The following is a 26,501-nucleotide window of genomic DNA, read 5'->3' as shown; positions in this document are numbered from 1 at the left end:
TATGACTTAGCTAGGAAAAGCAAAGATGGGAAATCAATAAAACAGTACACAGCTGACAACATCAGTAAAGGAACTCTTCAACCTCTTGTGAGGTAGCTGGTCTTCACATGATGTGTCACTGCCTGATCAATAAAACCATAGATTTTAACCTACTATTCATCTCAATCAACATAAAAATAAAGACAATGAATATTACAGTACCAAAACTAACTATTAATATAAACTAATAAAAACAGGAATTCTGATAAGATGTTAACTAGTGTCATGATATAAAAGACTGTTTAGTGTTGGTAGTATTAATTAATTATTTTGTGAACTAATATTTCATGATTGTTTTTTTTTTAATAATAAGAGAGTTAAAAGCAGATGATTATTGGAATTTGTGTTTATAATTCATTGATGTTGAGGCTATCGAACATCACATGAAATATATTGATGTTGAGGATATAGAGATTTCTGATTAACTGATAAATATATAAGTAGTGTGAGATGAGCGAGAACAGCAGACAGACAGAGCAGATAAAAAAGTAAAGTCATGGGAAGTAGAAGTTCAGCCAAGGAAAGTGAAATGTAAAATTAACTGCTGTAGAAGTGAAAGGCTGAATGGTTAATATAGCCCTTATGATCAATAAGTTAGAGAAAAACTAACAGTTTTAAAAGAGACAAGAAGTATAGTTTATTCAATCAAAGCGAGTTCTAAAGTAATTTAACCAGTCTGAGTGCACTTTGACAAAAGGAACTGACGATATCTGAAGTATGATGACCAGATTTTTACTCGAAGAGCAGTATACAATCGTGGTAACTCATGCTATAATTGTAAATGAATTGTACATGGATTACTAGTGCAATAGAAATAGAGAAAAGTAGTTCGACTTGAACTGAAATTCTAAAGTAATTGAATAGGTCTAAGTGGACTTTTGACAAGAAGAAGAAAACTATATATAGTGTTTATGATATGCCTATGTAAAGAATATGTTGTACATACATTTAACTAGTTCAAATATATATATATATGTAATTTTGAAAACAAGTGGAGTGGGGTGCTGTTTGTTTATTTTTGAATTTATCACCAACATGTCACAGACACTTAGCGTAGAAGAAGTCTTAGCCCAACACCCATATTATTCAACCGACTTACAAAATACTACTACTATATATAATAACCCCATTACTTTGACAGCTATAAACTCATTTTGCATATATAATAATAACATCATGGAAAACCAAATCATTCATTCACTTCACGTTTGAAAATTTCTCACACTATGAAACAACTAAAAGACGTGACTGTGGAATTGCTTAAGAAAAATAAACTTATTTAATATGACAAAACATAGTTAAATAATAATGAACCTTCATGCAAGCATTTTAACATGTGCTTTATTCAGGTTGTTGTAACAGGATTATAGTAAATATTAATTCATTTAAAAGTATTACTTGAAATAAGCAAAAGCTGTATGACAGCTCTGTTTAATAGTAATAATTGATAATCTACATACACATGAATGGTTCAAGAAAAGTTAAGAAAAAATTACAATTATGAGATTGTAAACACAATAACTAAAATAAACAAATTATTTAAAGTAGTTACTTTTGGCTGTATAACTATTATCATCTTGATATAAAAAACTAAATTATTTATTAAAAACTTGTTAGAATGAAATAAAGTATAAAACAAATACACTGCTTATTAATTGCAATTTGTAACAAGCTAAGAAAAAAAAATGGATTTGTGATATTATAAGCAAAATAAATTTTTATAAAATAATAAAAACAAACAAACCTAGTCCAGATAAAGTTCACATTAAAAACACATAAAACAAACTATTATATTTACTGAATAAAAAATTAATCATAATATGAGTAATTCATCAAACATGGAAATTCAGAAAAAAGATATAAGTGAAAAACTTTGAATATTCAATGAATGAAACAACTAAAACATGAAAAAGACAAAACAATGCTAAGTATTTACTAAAGAAAACTTTTGTAAAATAAAAAACTTATTCATTAAAATATCTTGCATAATCTAAAGACAAGTCTCACTATTTAAAAATAACAACTGCATAAATCCTGCATGGACAAGAAAAATCTTTTTTTTTTCTTTAGCAAAATGAGAATGAAATTAATGTAAGTAGCTTCTACTTTTAACACTGAAAATTAATATGATAGACTGAAAGAAGTTACCTTTGTAGTTTTTCACTTCCAGCATTTTGAGTAACACACCCTAACTGAGTGGGAGGATGAAGTTCTGACCGAGGTGACATAGTGTCATCCTTGGATCCTGGAATCTTTGGGATCTAAAGGATACAGTGTTATTGGTTTTTATATATAGATGTGTAAGTTTTCTGGGCAAATATCAGTCATTTTCCTCTTTCATTTTAATAATTTCAAGCTAGAAGCTTGGATTCTAAAACTTAATATATTTCTCAAATCTTTATGAATTCATCTTCAGTCTAGGCATGTCTAATATCCAAGTGTATGCATTTTTAAAAATGAGCTGGTTAGAATGTGTTTCAGTCTTCAGAAACTTTCCAAGCTCTAAACAAAAAGAACATTGAACTGTTCAAACATCTATTCCAAAACTCTGAACATAATATTTAAGATAAGGTTGGTTGCCAACTGTTGATGTCAGTGTTTTTTTTTTGTTTGCATTGAATAAGCTGTAATAAGCACAAATATTTGTAAAATTAAATACTATATATGCTTTACCAGTTAGACATATGACACATGTAATAAAGATCTGACCAGCCAGATGTAACACAACATAGCAATGTTTACTTGACCAGCCAGATATAACACAGCATAGCAATACATACTTGATTAGTCAAAGAGAACTAGTAACAGCAGATATGAGAACAGTCAGATGCAATACAACACAGCAATATCTACTTGATCAGTCACATAAAACAGGTAGCAGTAGATATCAGCCCAGCCAAATGCAACACAACACAGCAATATCTACTTGATCAGCCAAATACAACTGGTAGCAATAGATATGAAAACAATCAGATGTAATACAACACATCAGCATGTATTTGATCAACTAAATACAACAGGTAGCAGTAGATGTCAAACTAGCCATATGCAACAGGTATAAAAGCTTATAGCTAATGAGTCAGATACAAGTAACAACAAATACTAATGATTAGCCAGATACAGTGGGTAGCACTATATTTTTGTCCAGCAAAAGAGAACACATAGCAATAAATAACTTGACAAGCCAAATGCAACAGGTGACTGTAGATACCAAACCAGATAGAATGTAGCAGCAAATATATAAACAGTCATTTACAATGGTATAAAAGTAAATAATTGACCACTGAGATAGAGAAGGAAGAAATAAAAATTTGAAAAGTAAGATACGACATATGTATCTATAAATAAATGACCAGGTAGCTATATACAATGAACTAGTGTTTTTGCTATATAATATTAAAACATATGCTTTTATGCTTTCTCTATTGGTTTTTTGTCTTTCTACATATTATTCTAAACATTTTCATTACAGAATCACACGTTTACTTCTAAAGTATTATTGTTTAAAGTAATATTAGCATAGGAGTTTGTGTCTTGTTGTATGAACTTGAGTGTGGTGAATAATTTTAGTATAAGATTCTGTGCATTGATGGATGTGACTCTTCTATGCACTTTCAGTAAAACATTCCCTCTATTTTTGTATGGCATTTTAGTTAGTGATTTCAAATTTAAAATATTACTGTATGACCCTTACAGTATGATATTTTAGTAAGTTCTCCAGCTGAGAACTCTGCTGGGATTTTGGTGTTGATTGGCCACTAAGTGGAAGTGACGTCTGTTCAAATGTCTGGTCTTCGATCTTCTGACTGTTGATTTCTATTCTTCTTGTGAATCTGGATTCTAGTTCTTCAGCTTTTTGCTCAGTATTCTGTTTTTCTTCTTGTATTAACCTGTGAACATATGTTGATTCTTCTTAAAACGAAAAAACACATGTATTAGATATCAATTATATCTAATGGCATAAAGAACTTCAAAGCCATATTAGCTCACCAATAACATTTCAATATTTTAAACTGTATGTCATTTAAAGAGCTTAATTCATAAATGAGTTTACTTTAATACTTACATTCTTTTAAAAATGTACTTATCATTTTAACTTCATGATCTATATGATATCTATATTTTGTTATCATATAAAGCTTTAAATTGCAATATAATTTCAGTAGAGGTTAAATCTATACTGCGTAAAGACTTATTTATTCTACTGGTTGCAATTCTCTACTGTATAAATATTTTTTGAAAGAAATGTTTACTTACAAACTACTTTAATATATATAAATAAAAATTGTATTTTTAACCATGTTTCTTTGGGTGAAATCTATGTTCTCATAAGAAATTTATTTAACAACCTAATTATTATGCATATATATATATATGGATAACATCTGTATTTTTCTAAAGACCTTTTTATTCTAAACCAACTTCACTCTAATTTATATATATATATATTACTGCAGAGAACTTAAATTACCAACCTAATTTCATTGTTAATAGCATCTAACTGTTCTTGAAGTATGAGGGCCAGATACTGGGCATCAGTTTGATCAGAAGGAGACAACAACTCAAACATTGTTTCATCACTTTGACTACATTCAGTGCCACTAGTAATACAAGCTTGCTGAACATTTTTAATAATATGAGGCTGTTCTGCTGTTTCCCATTCATGTTCAGCAATTGGTATAACCTAAGCACAGTGAATAAGACCTTTTCATACACCCCCACATATTGACAATAAACACTCACACACAATTAATTATTAAAACTCAAGGTTGAAAACTGTTATTACACTTTTTTTATAAAAAAATGTCAATACATTTAAAACTTTTAAAAATCAACGAATGGGAAAAGTATAATTTTCTGTAAATATTCAAATTATTTTGCCTATTATATGCTTTATTAAAAGCATAATGTTTTTATCTAAAAATTAAATGGGAATTAAAATTTAGGATCTATTAGTCACTTGAAAACCATACCATTCAATCTTTTATGCATAAACTGATAAATTTTAATTAAACTTTGAAATCACTTACCCATTAGACAATAAACTTTGGAGGCCTGTTACCCACTATAAAACTAACCATTAGTTTCTATTAATCATAGAATCTAAATTTAAAGACTATTACACAATATAGAACCACTTAAAAGTTAAATGTTATGTTGCCCAACAGAAAATGTCTTGAACTGTTATGAAAAGAAAATCAACCTTTTTGGTTTATTAGCCACTGGGACAAAATCTTGAATATCTTTTTTCCACTTAGAACATAATTTGTAGAATTTAATAACCAATAAAAAAACTAAATTAGGGTGTGTTACACACTGGAAACTAATCCTCAGAAGTCTGTTACTTACTGGAAAACAAAATCCTTGGGTTCATTAACCACCCAGAACAATCAAGTGTAAGCTTAGCTTTTTGCTAATAAATTAAATCTTACAGTTTATTTTGATACCAAAATCTTAAGGTCTGTTTTTGTTTTCAATCAATAGCTAAATCTTTAAGTTTATACTTTTAACATCCAAATTCTGGGGTTTACTACCATATTGTACAACCATGTTTTTAAGTTTATTCTTTTTTTTAACAATCAAGTTTTCAAGTCTTTATTTATATTACAATTAATTATGAAATCTTTTGGTATACGTTTTTGACTTCCATGTTTCTGGAGTTATTCTTAACAACCAAGTAAATTTTGTTACATATTTTATCATTAATTCTTTAATTTTATTTTTGAACAATTATATTATCAAATACTTTTAAACAGTGAAATCTTTGGATTTTTCCTTTTGTTCCTACAAACAAAATCTGGATTTATCCTTTTTGGAGAATCTAATGCTTTTACAATGAAGTTGTGGAAGTGTTTTCCTATTAGTCTCTTTTAATTTGAAATCAAAATGTTTAAATGAACCCTCACCTTTGGCATCTCTGCTTCTAGAAGTTCATGCTGCCCTTTATGGTTCCCATTATTACAATTTACCACAGGAGAGATGAACTTTAAATGGTTACTTTTATCAGCACTATTTAAAGTTAAGCAGGATGATAATCTATTGGATGAAGGTGTAAGCGGTGATGAGTGGGAGTACAAATAAGTAGTTCCAACCCTATTCCAATTCAATGCAGTCAGCATAAGGGTCATGCAGCAATATTTACATGTGGGAAATGGAAGTAAAAAAACCAACAGCAGCATTAAATTCAGAAATATTAATTCACATAAACAGAAACAAACTAATTCAACTTATTGAAATTTGTCTATATTAGAACAACCCTTGAATTTGAACACCAATTACATATTTGAAGTAATTCTTAGTTAGAAAATTCTTTAAAGTTATTTCATAATGTATCAGATATGGAGTAATGTTTTTCAAAGTGCTAACTCTACCGAAAAGTTATAACATATTGTCATGTGCACAGTTTTACTAAGTAACAGTTTAATGTAGTTATGCATGAAGAGAATAAAATAAAATAATTGTTTCATGACACTGTAACTATGAAAAGACTTTAAGCAAATATATTTATTTGGGTTTTATAAGACAAATAACTTAACACAGGTGTGCATTATAGAACATAAACACAAACACAAATAACTGATACAGTACAACCAGGTTACAAAGTACTTTGGCACACACAAGAGAGCTTTTGCTGATGTATTAAAAAGAAAATTCCCATTTTCGTAATAAATAATTTTATCATTGTTTTTGATATAACAGGAATAATATATGTGTATTACTTTTAACTGAAAGAGTATAAAGGAAATTATTTCTAATATTCACATTACACAAGTGAACTGAGGTGCATGTTCTTAAACACTTGAAATAATTACAACACTTTGGATTTTTAAAGAAAAGCTTATTTGTTTACTAATAAAACAAACAACATATATTTTTAATCTTTATGGTTCAAAAAGAACTAAGTCTTTAGAACAATAATTTTTAAGGTGGAATAAATTATTTTTTGGAAACTTAAAGTGAAGTTAATTAAAATTAATGTGTTAGCTAGAGAGAGCATGATGTTAAGATAGCCTAGAATCCTAAAAAATTGTAAGTTGATGTAAAGCTTTTAGATTCAAAGCTAGATTATAAATACAAGATAGTTGTGAAGTGTGTACAGTTGTTTCAAGATAGAAACGTGAATCAGTCAGTATGTCATGAAGAATACGGATCTGTGTTAGCTATCATATTTTTGTTGAATTACTCTAAACAAGTAAGTTGATCTTACATTAACCTTAGTATTGTTAGAGAGGGTTGAACATCATTTGTAACATAGGCTTACAACAATTTATGGCAATGTACAAGTGTTAAAACTTGTAGAAATGTTTAAAGAGGAAATAAAGTAATTTTCTTTCAAATTATTTGGAATGAACATTGAATTATTTTCACCAGAAAATTTAATAGAATCTACCAACAAAACAATGACATTACAACACCTTGTGTCAGAAGTGGAATATTTTTGTGAAAATAAAATAGAACTTAAATATACTTCAAATAGAACTTCCACTATCAAAGATGGTGACCACAAAGTGAAGTAGTGAGATATAGGAATTACTTGAGATGATGAAATTATTAAGATACATGAAGAAGAGATAGAAAATTAGAAAAAATAGATAGATAATTAAAAAACAAACAAAGACCACGAAGAGTGAGATTGAAAATTAAAAGTAAACAAAGAAATTTACAAAAAAATAAAAAAAGATCAAGAGGTAAGAGACAGGAATTAAGAGAGGAATTGAAAGAAAGAAACAATCTATTTAAGAAAGAACTAAAATCATAAATAAGATCAATGAAACTATTGGAGAGTGCTCAGATATTATAACAATGAAATTGAAGATGTATGGAAAGGCTGTAATTACAAGATTGAAGATGAACAAAAGTGAATTAAAGAAAGACATCATTGAGATTGAAATAAACAGCAATGAAAAATTAAAGTATCTGCAAAATGAATTAGCTTTCTGCATTGACTCAACAGTTCTAACTGACAATATCATTTACTACCAGATTTGCTCTATAGTTATTACCAACACAGCTGTGCTACCTGTTACTGAAAGACTTTCCTGGGTTGTTCCAGCCATGACACTATTAAATTCAGTTCCATAATTTAGCTGAGCAGTTAAACATCAGCCGATAGAGAAACTAATGGATTATGATAGGAAAGTAACATATGGGAGTCATACCAGGCTCAATTTGCAATAATTTTCAGGGAGAATGGGCAGAGTAGTAAAAAAAAAAAACAACAACAAAAACCCATCCATGTTTCTGCTTATCTAAAAGGACCAGTTTTGACAATATTAAGTAACCTTGCAGCTATAAGTCATAACAAATATCAAGCCTTATCTAACAGGTTTGAAGTGTTGCACCAGAAAGAAGTACCCAGAGCACAATTCCAGAATATAGTTTAGAGGAAATAAGAAGCTTATGCGGAAGATTTCGAAAGACTTGTCCGATTACCTTATTCACATGATCCTCATGATATGATGAATTCATTAGCACATGACCAATCTATAGATGCTATCACAGATAAGGATATGAAGATCAGGCTGAAATAAAGTAGATGTACATCCTTACAGGAAGATCTGCAGTTAGCAATGGAACAAGAATAATTTTAAAGTTGCATATAAACAATTTAAGACACCATCTTTAAGTTTGGGGATCATCTGATCCAGTAGTGTTGAAACATCAACTCCCACTGATGACAGTTAAGAAGAACTAAAAGGATTAGTAGATAACTAGTGTCACATAATGGAGGGAATAAACCAAAAGACAATTAGTGTTTCAAGTGTAACCTGAAAGGAAATACTGCTAAGAACTGGAAACAATAGCTTGTAGGGAATAACAATTCCTCTCAAAGGATACCAGAACATGGGAAGTGTTATAGATGTGGTAAACCTGACCAAGACTATGAGAAATCAACGGTTATCAAGATACCAAGGAGGAATTTTCTAGCTCAATCAAAAGAAGAACCAGGGGCTAACCAGGCATTAGAAATTAACTGGAGTTATGGGACAAAGTTCAGCTGAAAATACCCCATCTGCCCTTTCTTTGAAGTGTTGTAAAATTTTGTTTTCTTTGGTGGGTTCTTTTAAATTATCTGGTGAAAATAATTCAACTTTCAGTTTATGTGACAAAAACAATTTACTTTATTTCCTCCTTTAATGTTTCCACAAGCTTGAGTATTTGTACAATGTTGTAAATTGTCATAGGCCTATACTACAAACAATGTTCAAACCTCTCTAACATTACTAAGATTAATGTAAAATCAACTTACTTGCACATACTGAGTAACCCAACAAGCATGACAGTTAACACAAATCCAAATATTTCATGGAAGCATGCTGACTGATTCAAATTTGTATCTTTAGACAACCCTACACACTTCACAATTGTCTCATATTCATAATCTAACTTCAAGCGCAGGAGGAGAATTTGACATCAACTTAGAACTTTCTAGCCATTCTAGGCCTCTCTTAACATATCACACACCCCTCTAACTAGCATACATAATAAAACATTAAAAATATAACTTACAAAAAATATAGAGTTGGTTGAGAATAAGAAAGGACACATAATAATAGTCTTTATTTTACAAACTAATCTGTGATTCACTGAAAATAAATTATGATTTGTAATGTAGTTTTTCTATATTTCCTCAATTTGATATCAAACCTCTTGCATGCCAAGTGAATGCTCTACCAATAGAGCTACCCTAACAATCGCTACCACTTTCTCCCCCCTTACAAAAAAAAGTCAATGCTCAAGCCTTATCACAGTGATATGAGATAACCACTAGCTGGACACCAATTTTACTGTGGCAATCAAATTTTTTTCATTTCCTAGACTTGATTTCAAACCTTAAACCTCTCACACTCCATGTGAGTGCTTACAAACTCGCTAAACCCACTAGCTACTGCTAGTAAGGCATTTTTTAACACTTAATGTTACTGTAATAGGCATGGATATAATAAGTTTCCTACCCTCTAAAGTGATATAGAATTATTCAAAATTCTCGAATTATTTAGTTTCCACATTGTTATGGCACCAATACGTGGTCTGCAGTTGCTAACATTATCTTGTTCTAACTACTGTGCCTTTTGATCCCTAGTAGGTGACATCTCCCCTGTTTGCAGAAATGTTTCAATATTGCATGTAGAATTCAGGTTGACAGCTGACCAATGCTGTCAGGGTATGTATATCAGGATGAGGTATGTCATCCACTAGACAAAGAAAACAAGTTAACATTCTGGATCCAGACACGCTTTCTTGGTTCATCGTGACCAGTTAGGCAGAGATTCATCTTGAGAGGTGAAAAGTTGGTAAGCTATTCACTGATCCAGTAGAGGTGATTGTCCATTTGTTATGTACACACTATTTGTTTTCACTATCATTCAAATATGTCCAATCTCTTTATTTCTCATGCAACTTAAAATTCAGTCAAGTTATCAACTACAGAACACTCCCCTTATTTTTTGGTCGAATCTGCTGTTATTTGTGGGTTTGTCTGTCTGATACTTATTGGGATATTGGTTTTACTTGAAAATACCAAACAACTACAATGACACACATAATGTTTGTTTTTTTAACCAATGATAGTAACAGTTAAAAAAGTAATGAGACAAAACATTGTGCATTATACAAACAACAATACTATTAGGTGTAAATAGGTGAAGAGATGTAGTAATGTGTTTGGTCAAGTGAAATACTGTTGTTAAGAATAAATGATGATAATGTTATACCATATTATACCACATGGTAACAGTATTTATGTGAACAAAAACGTTAAAATAAAGTCTGACAGATTGTGTTTATTTCATAACCTGAAATGCTGGTGACTGTTTAACTATTGGTACATGTATAGTATTGGTCATTATATAAATTGGAATACTACTGGTTGAAAACAAATGATGATAGATGATAATGTTTCTTTAATAACCTAAATATCTTTCAATGAAAATATCTGATGATACATCCTATTGTTTGTTTTATAATTTGAAGAGGTATTAGTTGAAAATAGGTGCTTACATATCATAGTGCTTGATTTTGTTTCTTAACCTGTAATGAATGCTACTTGTTCAGAAACATTTATTACATAACATTAATCACTTTGTAACTCAAATGTTCTAAAATCAAAAAGTAAAGATTGAATTTAACACACGAGGAAACTTGCCAAACTGATATACCATGCTTGTATCTTCAGTATATATTAGCAACCAGAAATAAAAGTTACATCTTCCTACATTGAAAATGTATTTCCGATAGATACTTTCCTCTTTTCATAAATATCTTTTCTTGACTGTATGCTATCATGCAAATGATCATGCAGCAACCCTCCACTCATAGGAATGTAACATAACTCCCTAGTCCCTCTCTTCTGTGTGCAGCCTGTAATCACTTCGAGATTGGGCAGTATGTACAAAACTGACACCAGAAGTGGAGATGTCAGGTGGGAAATGTGAGATGAGATAAGTATCTCTTGGAAATATATTTTCAGTGTAGGAAAATGATAATTTCTGATATGATATCCTACCTCTACTTACAAACAGTTAGAATCCCACATTGAGTTGGCAGAAGATCTGGTAAGAAGATGATCCCCTTTTAGTAAGTGCCTAAAGGAAGACAATGGAGTGTGCAAATAAATGGAAGTCAACACACCCATGGGAGACTGTACCACTTCTGAGCCAGGTATACTCTTCACCCATGTGAAAATGTGTCACAAGAAGGGTGGAATTAAAGGAAGGATCCCAGTAAATTAAGTAAATGAAATTAAGGGATCCCTGAGATAGAGTTGCCAGGGTGTATCAGACTAAATGGTTGGGCTACCTCAACCAACACCAGTCAAACTGTGATAAGTATATCTGGCCCACAGTAGAAAGAGGGTCTTTTAGCCTTTCACTCTGATACAGGAACTGGTAAGGAAGATGAGCCCCTGTACCAAGGACCCACATTATCATGTGTGCATATCCAACTCAACCATCCCCATATCTTCTGGGAACCAACATCTGGGAGACAATAGGAAGGTGGACAGCAAAGTGAGGTTCATCTCCAGTCCAGCACCAGGTGGTATTGGGAACTTATCATCCAGTCTGCAGTAGGAGGAGGGTACCTGGCCACATACATGTGAGGATTTATGTGGCTGACCCAGCTCCAACCATCACCATATATGCCAGGAACCAACATGATTGAAAGTAGGGTGTAGAGGGGCAAACTGCACATTGGCAGAATGCATCATCCATCATCTGGTGGCATCTGGAATTGTACATCAGGTCTGCAGTAGGATGAGTGTCAAAGCCATCAACACCAGCAGAACAACACTGCCCTATTCTCAACTGAGTGGGATCAAGCACACTCAGGAGGAAGCCTCCATGGTCCACCATACTAACAGCTAGGAACTGGTAAGTGGCAAGGACTCCTATACTCCAGTAGAAGACGGGGGGAACAGCATGTTGGAGAGTCCAGAGGAATGCCTCCATGGTCCACCATACTAGCAGCTAGGAACTGGTAAGTGGCAAGGACTCCTATACTCCAGTAGAAGACGGGGGGAACAGCATGTTGGAGAGTCCAGAGGAATGCTGCACTAGAAACAATGCAATAGGTGACCATGATAACTTATTTTGAAAAGCAGACTGATCCAGTGACCTATGATACAAAGATCATCAGGGATGGGCAGCAATCCCCATCTGCTTTACTCATGTTAGTCCATGAGTGTATGGTCCAGGACGAACATCTTTATGAATCAAAAATACTGCAAGGAATACTTACCAGTGACCTTGCAGAACACCCCATCTCAATGGTGGACATATTTGACACACAAGTCTTACAGTGTGGATTTAACCCTATAACAATTGGTAGAATTTTTAAATACCATTCTGAGTATATCACAAAGTGTTACCAAGTTACATTCAAAATTTAATTAAACCAATTTACTGTCAATGTATTTTAATGAAATTAGCATTATCAAACATGTTTTATATTAATGCTAATTTTAATGAAATTAGCATTATCAAACATGTTTTATATTAATGCTAATTTTAATGAAATTAGCATTATCAAACATGTTTTATATTATCTAAGTTTATATTCTTTTACTTCAAAAGAAACATCAAAAAACAACAATGAAAAACTACAGTTTTTGCTGTCATGTGATCCACTTGCAGTTATATTTTTCAACTTTAAGAGCTGGTATAGAAATAAACTGTGCTTGTGCACTGTTGGTACTTCCTTCAGATGTCCAAATTTCACCATGCACATGAACTTATAAATTCGTTTTCAACCAAGTTATATGAGTCTATGTCCAATGTTGAGAGTGGTGCCTGTAATGCTTGGCAATTTTTTCATGCATTATATGTATTAGTTTTATAAACAGTTTGATTGCTTTTACATTTTAATACATTATATGTTATTTGTATTTTAAAATGCATATTTAAAAAGTTTAATGATTTTTATATGTTTAACTTATTGTTGCCTGGATTATGAAAGCTTATAAACAAGATAGCATTGGGAAGCACCATCTTATTTGGGTAAATGCATCTCTGTCCAGAGGCTGAAGATAATAACTTAAAAGGCCTGCAGACACCAATTAACATATCAGCATAAATAATAAAAGACAAAGATTGGAAAGGAAAATTTAAAATAGACTATAAGTGAAAAGATAAAAACTTTAAATTATGCATATGACAAAATGAAGTTTGAAAAGTATTCTACACAGAGTTAAAAGGTATGTACATATTTACATTTCTTAATTTTAAACATTTAATTGCACTGCACATTGATGATAATAGCTAAAGTTAGTGATATAGTAGTGAAATGGAAAATAAGTTATAAACATTTACCTTAAAAAGCTTTTGATATTTATTTAGGAGGTTGTAGAGATATGCAAATGAAATGTGAAAACTGTAAGATAATAAATAGTATTTTTATACTCATAATAAAAATCACCTTGCAGTTGAACTACATTAAATAACGAATATTTTTATTAGAAATAGTAAAAAAAACAAAAGTAATTATTTTCTGAAACTACATACTTTTAGGAATGATCTTGTCAAGTTTCAAACTATTTCACCTGCTAGTTATATTTTTATAACGAAATATGATGAGAGCAACATTACCTTCTCTCTGAGAGCATAGCCGGGGAGGAGGTTATAGGGTTGAAAATAAGTATACCTGGTCAGGCAACACTCACCACAAAGCAGTATCCTTAAACATAAAAAGGGCCCCTGCAAAGAAAGGGTAGAAAAAAAGGAGTACTTACCCACTCATAGAGAAATTGTGGAACATGAAATGGCAACAGGAGGAAGAACAAAACCCATAGAATAAGAAACAGCCAGATGGTGAAGATAAAGAGCAATGAAGGTATATGGTGTATCAACATACAGGCATAAATGATGTCCTCCAATGGATGATGGAAATGAGCAGCCAGGAACGTGGGAAGGCAATGGATTTGATATGAAGTAACACAGAAAAGATGACAATCATCTATTGAAAGGGAAGAATAAGCAAGGCAAATAAGCTGCTGAATCCAATCCATAAAGGTAATGGGACAGAGAAGGATTCCAAGGAATAAGCAAATAAGATGCAGGTGACAGCAATAGCAAAGATGTCCAATTGAAGAAGTCCACATGCCAATAGGAGGAGGAAAAAGGTCTTGAAGGAGAGGTGATAGAAGGAACAAGTAGACAACTGCTCAAATGGGGGAAGAGTAAGGGCATGGAGGAGGATATTGAGATTCCAATCCAGAAGAGAAGTAGGGTGAGGTGGAGTGAACAAAACAAAAGGGAAAGGACTGGCAAATGAAAGACATGGACCTATCATGTAAACAAAACATGGTTAATAAAGCAGCAAGATAGCCCATGCCTGATGAGATCGAGAGGCTCCTGCTGAAGAGCCAGGTAAGAAAGGAAGTGATGTGGGGAAGAGAAGAATAAGGAGGAAAAAAACCACAATGTATGGACCAACCATGGTACATGTATCACTGCCACTGGTACACAGCCATGGAGAAAGGAAGAACAGAATAGGAAATCAAGGATGTGACACTGCTGAAAGTCAGCCAGCCTGGCTAATACGTGGAAAAAAAACCATAGATGAAAACAGAGTGTGGAAAAGGAAGGATGATGTATGCTGGACTAAGGATGATGTAAAAGGGTGGGGGAAAGAGGGAGAGGAAGAAATATCATTAGCCAGTACAGTAATGGAAACCATAGCTGTGTCAGTCAAAGGAAAGAACATGACACATGAGTGGTCTGGATGATGGAAAGGACCCAGAGAAACAGACAGATGTAGGGGGTAGGCATACAGGTAGAGGCCTATAAAATTCAGACCGAGAGCATCTATTGCCCCAGCCAACTGATGAAGAATAAGAAACCAAAACTGTGGGAGCTAGAAATTGAGATGTGTGGCAAAGGCATCAGATCCAGAACACTGCACTTGGAACAAAGTCAACAAAACACCAGTCAGTCCAGTGACCACACCATAGGGTGAATCATGTTAGGTGAAATAAATGATCCTCAACTAGATTCAGAGCAGCCAGAATATGATGGCCAAGGGCCCAATATGTGTTCAACATCTGAAAACAGATATCTCTCGACTGAATGGCTCCTTGCCTGGAGATGTACAAAAGCACATTCAAATTGTTGGAATGAACGATCACCAACTGACCCTGAGGAGCTGGAAGGAAGTAAACCATGAATGACGAACTGTGAGGAGCTCCAAGAGATTGATATGGAGAGGGGAACTGGATAGAGACCACTGTCTTGAGACCTTCTGAACATTCAGGTAAGTACCCCAACCAGAAAGAGAGGCACTGTTCCAGTTGAGGAGGAGGAAGAGGAACATCCATAATGGTGTTGTCTTGATCCAATCACCAAGCAAAGTTGGTATGTAAGAAAGGAAAAGAGGGCCATCCAAGGGATCCCAAACAAAGCTCCACTGGTCCACCAAAACCCACTGAAAGAAACACATGTGGGCACAACCAAGACTGATGAGTGCTTCTAAAGAAGCCTATATGCCCCAAAGAGATAGAATCTCTTGCATAGTGAAAGGAGAGGAGGAGCATAGGTTGAAAACTAGTAGCTCTATAGCCCACAAACAAAGGGGAAAACTGAGTACAAAGGGCAGAGGCAAGCTGCAAGGGAGCAAGAAGTAGTCAATTGTCTTTGCAATAGTGGAAACAGAAGTCTCTGGGATAAAGAAGTTGGGCAAATGCACTGACCACCCAACAACAACAAAGAATAGGGAGCTGAGGCAAACCCAAACAGAAGAGTACAGAATTGAAAAACACCAATCTCACTGGACAAAATGAAGGCAATGTCAGGATGCAGAGGAAATGAGAAGGTGAAGGTATGCCTCCGAAACATCTACCATAGACCAGGAATGAAAAAACATTTAAACAACAAGTAGGACTCTAAGGCAAAATGAGGTAGGACCAAGGAGTGGTACAGAGCCAAAACACTGATGACAAGGCACCCATTCTTGGACTTCATGGGGATGACAAACAGATGTAGAATCCCTGATTTGATGGCACACTTGTGAAGTAGGTCCCAGACTGCTACTGAAAGACACTGGCTGCAAGCTGGATCCCGAGAAGGAAATGGAATGCTGAGACAATGGAGGAGGAGAATTAGAGCCTCCAAGACAACCTGCAAAACCCAAGGGTTCATAGCAAAAGGACCACCAGACGTAGGCAAAGGACCCCAACTCACTATGTAGTTACCAAGACCATCGGTTGCCCCTAGGATGGTGCCACAAGTACCAACAGCAAACCTCAGAAATACGAGAGGCCAGAACCAGAAATGGAGAGGAAGGAGGAGGGTGAAACTACAAGAGCAGGTTCAGAATGGGGTGGGATAAATTGGAGGCCAATGAGGAAATTATGCAACCATGCCAACTCAACTCTGATTTCCAAACAGTTCGGAATGCTCCGGGTAATATCCTGGCACAGTAAAGGAGCCATTGTGCAAATCATGCATGAGGAGGGAAGAAAATGCACCCACAACAAAAGAGTGTCTGAACCACAAAAGGTCCTAACAATGAATGAGCTATATGTTAGCAAGTAAAGAGCAGACAAAGAGAGGCATGCCATGGTGGAAAATAGGAAAACTGAGGCAGGGAGAAGGTAACCAAAGTATTGGGGTACAAACCCCTAAAGGGACAAGTGAGTCAAAATGCTGTGAGACTAAGTAGGGAAATTTTGACAAAAATGTCAAATCATGAACATCCATAGTATGTGGGGTTTGCAGCATACAGACCCTGAACATAACTGGTCCCTAAAGCAACTCATGTGAACCACAATATCCAGTGAGGGTATTGAAACACTAGATGCTGGCCCCTCAGTGCAACATGGAGAAGGGCAGGTGAGGAATCATAGGAAATGGGAAACAAGGATAAAACATAACAAACTTGAATTATTAAGTTGACAAAGGGAGAAGAAGGCCTGGGCACTTCCCCTGAAATGAAATGCAACAGTGTGGCATTAGCAGTAGGAGGGAACAGGCTGTCAAAAATCTCACCATCATATTTAGGAAAACCCTCATAGGATACTAGAAGACAATCATCCAGTAACTCAGAAGACTGCATAAAGGTAACCACCTCCCTTCCAAAAGAGCTGTTACTTCCTCAGCAGAAAAAGCCCTTACACCATTTGAAGCTCCAATACAAGTCAAAAATCATTGAAAGTAGAAAAAAAAAAAATGGTTTGAAAAAACTGAAATAAATATGCATTTAGAATAAAACTCGAAAATCGAGCCCAAAAAAATTAATGAACTAGTTAATGAAAACTTGAAGACAATTAATCTATGTGAATTCGATAAAAAGAAACAATAAGTAGGAAAGCACGAGTGAAAACACACCCTATTAGTAGGACTGCCAATCGAGAAAGTGATTATGGGCTGTATATAAGAGAGGGTAGTAGTTATGATAGTAGTTGTGTCATACTCCTAATGTTGGCAGGTTGCTGCATGATCATTTGAATGACAGCATGCAGATGTCTCACGTGAATATAAGTGAGGGTAGTTGGGAGTATCAAAGCTAGTGGTGAGCAACAATTTGTGCCTATAGAGAGGAGGTACGAAATCATATTGGATACTCATCACTCTGATGCACAACATTTGTAGCCTCAGTATACAAACGATGAGAAAGAAAAACTCCCCACACGCATTTGTAGCCTCTGTATACTAACAATTAGAAAGAAACACTTGCCACCCTGATGTACCACACTTTTAGTCTCCGTATATTAACAATCAGAAAAAAAACAAAAAACTCACCCCTGATGTAACACACTTGTAACCTTAGTATACTTACAATCAGAAAGAAACACTTGCCACCCTGATGTACCACACTTTTAGTCTCCGTATATTAACAATCAGAAAAAAAAAAAAAACTCACCCCCTGATGTACCACACTTGTAATCTCAGTATACTAACAATCAGAAAGAAAATCCCACCATCCTGATGTACCACACTTGTAGCCTCAATCTAATAACAACTAAGAAGAATGAGTGTGGATGACAATACATCAAACAAAGTGCAAATATACCAATATGAAAGCACATGAAATGAGAAAAAAAGTTAAATAAAGCAAATTAGAAGGCAATAAAGACAGCATAACACACCATGTATGTGGCAGAGCCAAATTTTTACAATGGCTTAACATTATATCCTGATAATTTTAGAAAAATACTATATATAGGCATCATTCAAAAGTTGAATCTTATCCCAACAAAAAAGCTCATTACAAATAAGTTTATTTACAGAATTGAAAAAATAGTATTTTTTTCAATATAAAACTTTCGTACCAAATAGTTCAGAAGACAGGTGATCAGTGATGCTTTAATATCTGTAGAACCTGTCCACTCTAATGCTGTAATTAAATTATTCGTGATGAAAAGCTTAAAACGTAGCGTTATTAATTGCATTAAGACTTTACCTGTTAGATACTGTTAAACTTGTTTGTAAAATTTTGGTTACTGATAAGTAACAGTATAAAGTACAAATTTGAAATTTATTAGGGAAACATTAATTGCTGTCTTGTTTTCTAAGGAGGCTTTGCATAGGTCTAACGTTGAAAGTGTCATTACAGTTCCATGCATTGAATTTTACTGTTAAAATATGTGACTTACTTTTATAAGGTGTGACATAAGGTGCTCAGACAGTGCATTCATGTTGTTTAATTAATGAAGAGTTCAGAGCTCTAACTGAAATGGAAGATTATAATATAATGAGAATTACTTTAACTTGATGAGATTTGGAGAATATTGATAATAAGAATTATTTTGAAATTTCATGTTATAAGTTAAATGATAGTGATAGATGTTTTACAAGAGGAAGAGGGGTGGCCCTTATAAAAGGGATGAACTGCACCTTGTTAAGTTATTGAAGACATAAAAAGTGGTAGTCAAGAGGTTGAATCTATATATGGGTTGCAACAGGGGGTTTCAAGGGGAAAAACTTTTTAAAATTAGCAGTTGTTATAGGTGACATGATCAAACAGAATGGGCTAGTAAGAAATTGTAAAATGAGATCAGGTTTGTTATTGATAAGAATAGTGATTCAGTAATTATGGGATACTGTAATTTTAGACACATTAAATGGGATTTTAAGGAGTCATACATCAAGGAAGAGATGTATTGCAATGATTCAGGATAATTTTCCATACCAAACTGTCAGAGAGCCAATCAGTGTGGCTTGCAAGTGTAGGTTTATTGTTAACTAATGATGAAGATATAGGTGCAAGTAAGGTAATATATGGAGAAGAGTGATCACTGCATTATTAGGTTTGATGTTTTGTTGTATTTTAAGACAAAAAGAAATACAATTAGTTGCTACTTTTCAGGAAGCAAATTTTGAGGCAATGAGACAATATTTATCAACAGTGAATTGGGATCATGGGAGAAAAGGTGATGAGGGACATTTGTGAGAAAATTTTTAAAATAAATCACTCTTAATTTAAGATAGACATGTTCCTAAAAAGAGAAAAGGAATAACAGGGAAAATCAAACTTATTTGGCTTCCTAAAAACACATAGAAGAAAAACCAGAAAAAATTACATGAGTTTAAATAGATTGATAAGTCGGAAGAGTTACTGAACCACAGGCAGGCTAGGAACATGATTAAAATATATATTAGGAAATCCAAAAGACTTTACGAGAAACAATTGACTGATATGTTAAAACTAACTGCAAGGATATTTTTTAAAGGTAATATTGTTTGTTTGTTTTTTGAATTTATGCCCAAAGCTACACAATGGGCTATCTGTGCTCTGCCCACCACGGGTATCGAAACCAGGTTTCTAGCATTGTAAGTCTGCAGACATACCGCTGTGCCACTGGGGGGCTTTTTTAAAGGAAAGCAAAATGTTAGAAATAGGGATTTGGTCTTAAAGGATGTTGATGGTATGGTTTATGTTGAAGATTGTATGAAGACTGAACTATTAAATGTTCTCTTTTGATTTTAGAAGACAAAATATTAGCATTATTCCTGATTCTGAGTATTCAATGGGTACAAAATGGAAATAACCTGAATCATGTAGATATTAATCTGTCATTAATGGTAAGAATAAAGACTAAGTTATTAAAAACAGATAAAGCATCAGGGTAAGACAAGGATGTTCACAGTTTTAAAGGTGGTCAAAATCAGGTATGAGAGCCTCTTTTCTTCATGTTTGATAGGTAAATAGAGAGTGGGCAACCTGCTGAGAGTTGCTTATGTTATTACTATTTTTAAAGGAGGGAGAAAAGAGTTGAGTTTCAACTACAGGACAGTTAGTCTTAATTCTGTAGCAAGTAGAATTCTAGGGAATCAGATAAAAAGAAGCTTTACAAAATCATTTTGTAAAATATGATATTATAAATGAAAACTAACATGGATTTACAAAGTAGAAATATCTTGCCTTAATAATCTGTTACTGTTTTTTGAGTATTTTATTTGTTATCTTGATAAAGAAAATGGTGTATACCTGGTGCATATGTACTTAGATTTTCACAACCTTTTAACAAGGTGCTGCACAAAAGATTAGCTAGGAAAATCACATATTTTATTAATGGAGTCCAGTGAACCTGGACTCTTATTACTATCATGGAATACCTTTGGGGTTAGCGCTTGACCCTTTGTGTTTTTTTTATTTACATTCACGATATTGATAGGGCATAATAAGTAAAATTTGCTGATGTACTTTAAACTCACGGGTATTTCTAGCTGTATTGAGGATTTTTTGGTATTACACAATGACTTGGATAAACTGGTAAGTTGGCATAATGACCTTTAAATAGTAAGTGCAAAGTAATGCAGTTGGAAGATCATAAATATGATAAGTTATAGATAAGAACCAAATAGTGACTGAACAAAAGGATCTTGGCATATTGATGGATAAGTCATACTCAAGCCATTGAAGCAGTACTCTGTTGTTAATAGTGAAGATAATAGAATCTTAGTGTGTTATTATAGACACTGATTATGAGCCAAAAGATGTAATTATATCTCTATAGAAATCACTAGTTAGGCCTCACTTCGAATACTGTGTACAATTTTGATCTCCTTATTTAAGAAAGGATATTAACTTATCAGAAATGGTTCAAAGAAGGGTGACTAAGGATGATTACAAGGATAAAAGGGTAATCTAACTTAATCGGATAGATTAAGATCTCTTAACTTATTTTCTCTTGGGAAAAGAAGGATAAGAAGTGATTGAAGTTTACAAGATTATCCAGAGCATTGAAAAAGAAAAGGTCTCTAATTTTTTGTACTATATTATGAAGACAATGTGATGAGAGGACACAAGTTTAAGATTTGGAAAAGACAGGATGGCTCCAGTTGTGACAGTTTCAGATTTCTAACAGTGTGACTGACTTGTGGAATGAGTTGCCATTGGACTTATTGAAGGCTGACACTTTACTGGAGTTTGAGAGAATTGCTAATTTCCCTAAAAATAATAAGTGTATTTAAAATTTTCTTTTCTTAAAAGTGTGTGTGTGAAATGTTAGCATTGATGGACCAAATGATTCTTTGTTGTTTGTATGTTGTGTTGCAGTTACATTAATCATTTTGGAAGCCTATATACTAAATCAAAATAATACTTTGTTGTAGTTTCTTGAACTGTCTGGTAATTATATGCTATCAAAATAGGTTTAGAGAATGGAGTCAAAAAGGTAGTAGACATATAGTTGGAAAAACTTTCCTTAGAATACACAGTTCAGAGTCGTCCATACATTTTTAACCAGTGAGTCAAGTATTTTATGTTTCATATATAGTGTCAGTATGTTATTCAAGATATGTTTAGCATTGTGTGGATACATTTCCATGACTGAAGTCTTCAATAGTCTAATTTGGACTCACAACAGACAAAGCTGGTATCAATAACTGGAATTTAGCCTATTACTGAGTTAGATTTTGGAAGTACTACTGTACAAGATTTGAACTGCTTTACATCTGTAATAAAATGTGAGGGTTTATTTAAAAAATAATTTTTTTTCAGGCCAGCTGTCAATACAAACAGATTTCAGTGATAGTGTATATAACACAGTACAGTGTTATAAAACATTTGAAAATTACTTGTAAGAGAGAGAGTCTGAAATATTGTGATAACATAATGACAAAGAAATACCACTTTTAATTCAAATGAGTTATAAATTATCCATTCATAAGACCTAAAGCCTATAAAATCATAACTAAAATATTTTATCTAAAACCATATTCTTGTGGCACAGTTAGTTTTATCTCTAATGTTAAGTTACAGCCAATGTTGTGTAAATTCATTCGTGGTTCATCTTTCAATTGCCCCTAGAGGGATGGATGTAAGTCTATGGACTTACGATGTTAAAATTTGCGATTTAATTCCCCACAGAATAGCTCAGTGTGACTTTGCTCTAAAACAAGCAAACATCTTTTGAAATACTATAAATACTATTAGTATAAAACAAAATACTATAATATTCTTTAAATTTGTATGCTGTATGTTAAAAGCAAATTAGAGTAAAAGAGATTAATGACAAACCTATCTAAGTTTTTTCTATCTTGATGAAACGTGTTCAGTTCACTATACATCACAGATAGATCACAAGCAGTTGCTTCCTACACAAAATACAGAAACAATTTAAGCTGTTACAAATGTTTTCTGAAATATTAATATTTTTTCTTGATTGTAAGCTAACATACTGTGATTGCAAATTTGTTTCAATAACAAATTAAATTTTAAATACTTTACTTATCTTTCAATCTAAAAATGCTGTTACAAAATTATCATTGAAAACTAAAGTTATATTTAAAATGCGTAACTAACCATTCAGCTCAAAATTACGTAATGACTCTCCTTGGATGAATTTCAATAACAGATCTGCTTGAGTTTGATTAAGAGAGAAACTTTTTTTTTGCAAAACTCCTAATAATATATAAGCAGTAACAAAAAATAAATCAAGGTGTAAGAACAAAGAATTTTATACTAATATTTTGTAGAATTAAGACAGTATAACAATTACAATAATCTCTAAATCAAAACACAATAATTAACTAATTTCAAAGCACTGTTGGCATAATTTCTATCCTACATGTGTTCCAAGTGCAATTAATATAAACAGTATTTACAGTTATATTATTCAAGCTTTTCAAAACAGAGGTTGTGACTTGAGTTTATTATCATAAAACAAGTAATCTGGGCAAACAACAAGGGGTTAAGTGGATTTTAATAACTACCAAGAGGAAAACTGATCTTAGCAACTATCATGGGTTAAACAGTTCTTCACACCTGTCAAGGGTGAAACTGATTTTGGAACCCACCAAGAGTAAAATAAATCTTGATGCCTACCATGAATATACTGGATCTTGATACCTACTAAGAGAAAAATGGATGTTGATAATCACCAAGAGTAAAATGAATCTTGATATCTACCAGGAATAAACTGGATTCTAATACCTACAAAAACTAAACTGGATTTTGATATCTTCAAATAGTAAAACAGATATTGCAACCCAACAAGAGTAAAATGGATTTTGATATCTATCAAGAGTAAACTGAATCTTGATTCCCACCAAGAGTAAAATGAACCTTGATATCTATCAAGAATAAACTGGATCTCAGTATTACCAAAAGTAAAATGGGGCTTCATACCTACCAAGAGTAAACTGATCATGATATCTACAAGACTAAACTGAATCTTGATACCCACCAAGAGTAAAATGAATCTTGATATCTACCAAGAATATACTGGATCTTGGTATGTACCAAGAGTAAAATGGATATTGATACCTACCAAGAGTAATATGGATCTTGGAACCCATCAAGAGTAAACTGGATCTTGGTATCTACCAAGAGTACAATGGGTCTTCATACCTACCAAGAGCAAAATGAATCTTGATACATACCAAGAGTAAAATGGATCATGTTATGTAACAAAAGTAAAATGTTTTTTGACAGATCTGAGATACCACTTCATACCTATTAACTGAATGTGCATTGGCTCCTGCCCATTGGACCGACCTCGTATTGGAGAAGAGATGTTGTCTATAATTCAAAATTTACTATGCATATTTACACAAAATAGTTGACAACTCTGACATCAAATACACAATACCATGTTGAATGACACTCTGTAAAAGGTTGTGGTTATACATTTTGACTCCCACCCACATGCACACAGTTTAGAGGATAACAAGTTCTTCTGCATATCAAGGGTGTGCGGAATTTTGTCATATATCACAAATATAATGGATACCGGGGTTGAAGTTGAACTTGGCCACCTGTTAAAAGTTAATCTACCATAAATGAATTTAAATTTTCCAGTGTAATAACTAGCTTCATGTACATTTGACAGAAATTTTGAGGTTTTTTAAAGCTTCTTTAATATCTAATTATTTTGATATTTTTCTAGGATAAAGTTCTAACGAAAGAAAATGAAGTTATGTAGATTTCTAATGCTGTTTTTTGCATCTATTATATTGTGTTGATTTTTTTAAACAAAAGTAAGTTAACAATCCATTAAAACCAAAATGAACATTTTGTTTTAGTATTATTGCTATTCCTAAAACATTGATTCTGTTTTTTAAAGCAGGAATTCAAATATGGTTTAAACACTTCTTTTTTTCAAGTAGATGTAGCTGTAAGTGTCAAAAACTGCAAGCCTAGCTTGTTGTGTTATGCTCATATTCAGTAGCATAAAATCTGCATGATTGGTTTGGGTAAATTAGATTAGAAATTTATTAACTTAGGGCCATGCTATTATAATCTCTTGCATGGTAAAAGTATTTTTCAATTTCTTAAATAATACAAAGTTTGTTAACTGATCTCAAATACGAAACAGGTTGATTTTTAACCCAAAGAAAACAGAGAAGAACTTAATCATGAACGTAAAAGAAAACTAGGATAAAACTAAGAGTGAAGAATAGAGTTTATCATTCCCAGTATACCATTAAATGTATGCTTTTTTGTTTATATATATATATATATATATATATTAAAAATTATTTTAAACAACTAAGCCTAAATAACAACTAAATCTAACAACTAATATTAAGTCTTAAGGTACTAATTTTTAATCCATTTATGCATTTAAATCTCTCTCTCAGAAAATGTATATTGTGGATCAAATGTTTGCTTGAAAAATATTTCTTTACTGTCTGTATTTTATCAAATAATAAAAAAAGCTCAATGTAATCAAAGTATCTACCAACAAGTAAATGGTTATCTACATATACTTGACAAATACATCTAAGCTATCAGTTTTTAACCACATAACAATTAAATCTACATAACAATAAATACCTTAAACAGGATTAAAGGAAACTAGTGAGGAGATTAAATAAGAAATAAATTGGAAAAAGAAGACTTAGGTAAAACACTGAAAACCTTTTCACTTAATTTGTCATCCAGCAACTTTTTAGTGGGCTTTAATTCGCTTTTCTCTTCTAATGCCTTTATGCTTTCTTTCTGGTGGAGCTGGTCATGCTCAGTTGATTCAGAAAAAATCTTGTCCACATTTGCTGAAGGTCTCTGATTGCATTCTTCATTAATATTTTCTCTTTGTCTAGTCTATAGAAAATCATGGGTGTCAGCAACTTAAAACTAAAATATAAACATTTGTTATGGCTGCCTTAACATAACATAACATTTTGGGACAACATGGGACCAATTGGTCCATCTTGGCTGTTCCATCCTCAAAACTAAATTGAAATGATTAACAAAAATAATAATAATAAACAAATTTTAAACCCAGCTCTTTTCATTCATATCCTTATCAACCCTTTTCTTAAACTCACTTATATTTACTGCCTCTATAACATCTGAAGGCAACCCATTCCAAAGGCCAACCACCCTGTTAAAAAAATAAAACTGTCTTGTTGAAGATGACTCCTACTCCGCCAAAATTTATATTTGTGTCTCCTAGTCCTACTATTCTCAGTGTTAAATATGAAAAAAGATGATACATTAACACTATCAATTCCCCTTACAATCTTAAACACCACAATCAGATCTCCTCTAACTGTTCTTTTTTCAAAAGAAAACAATTT

At 32.9% G+C, this 26,501-nt stretch overlaps 1 pseudogene; it reads right to left on the bottom strand.

The window, feature by feature from the left end:
• Positions 1-26,501, bottom strand: part of LOC106459579 — a 97,974-nt pseudogene that overhangs the window by 24,390 nt on the left and 47,083 nt on the right.

This window comes from Limulus polyphemus, unplaced genomic scaffold (genome assembly GCF_000517525.1).
Source record: "Limulus polyphemus unplaced genomic scaffold, Limulus_polyphemus-2.1.2 Scaffold631, whole genome shotgun sequence".
NCBI lineage: Eukaryota > Metazoa > Arthropoda > Merostomata > Xiphosura > Limulidae > Limulus > Limulus polyphemus.
Note: the sequence above shows the minus strand (reverse complement) of the source record. Positions and strands in the feature narration are given on the sequence as shown.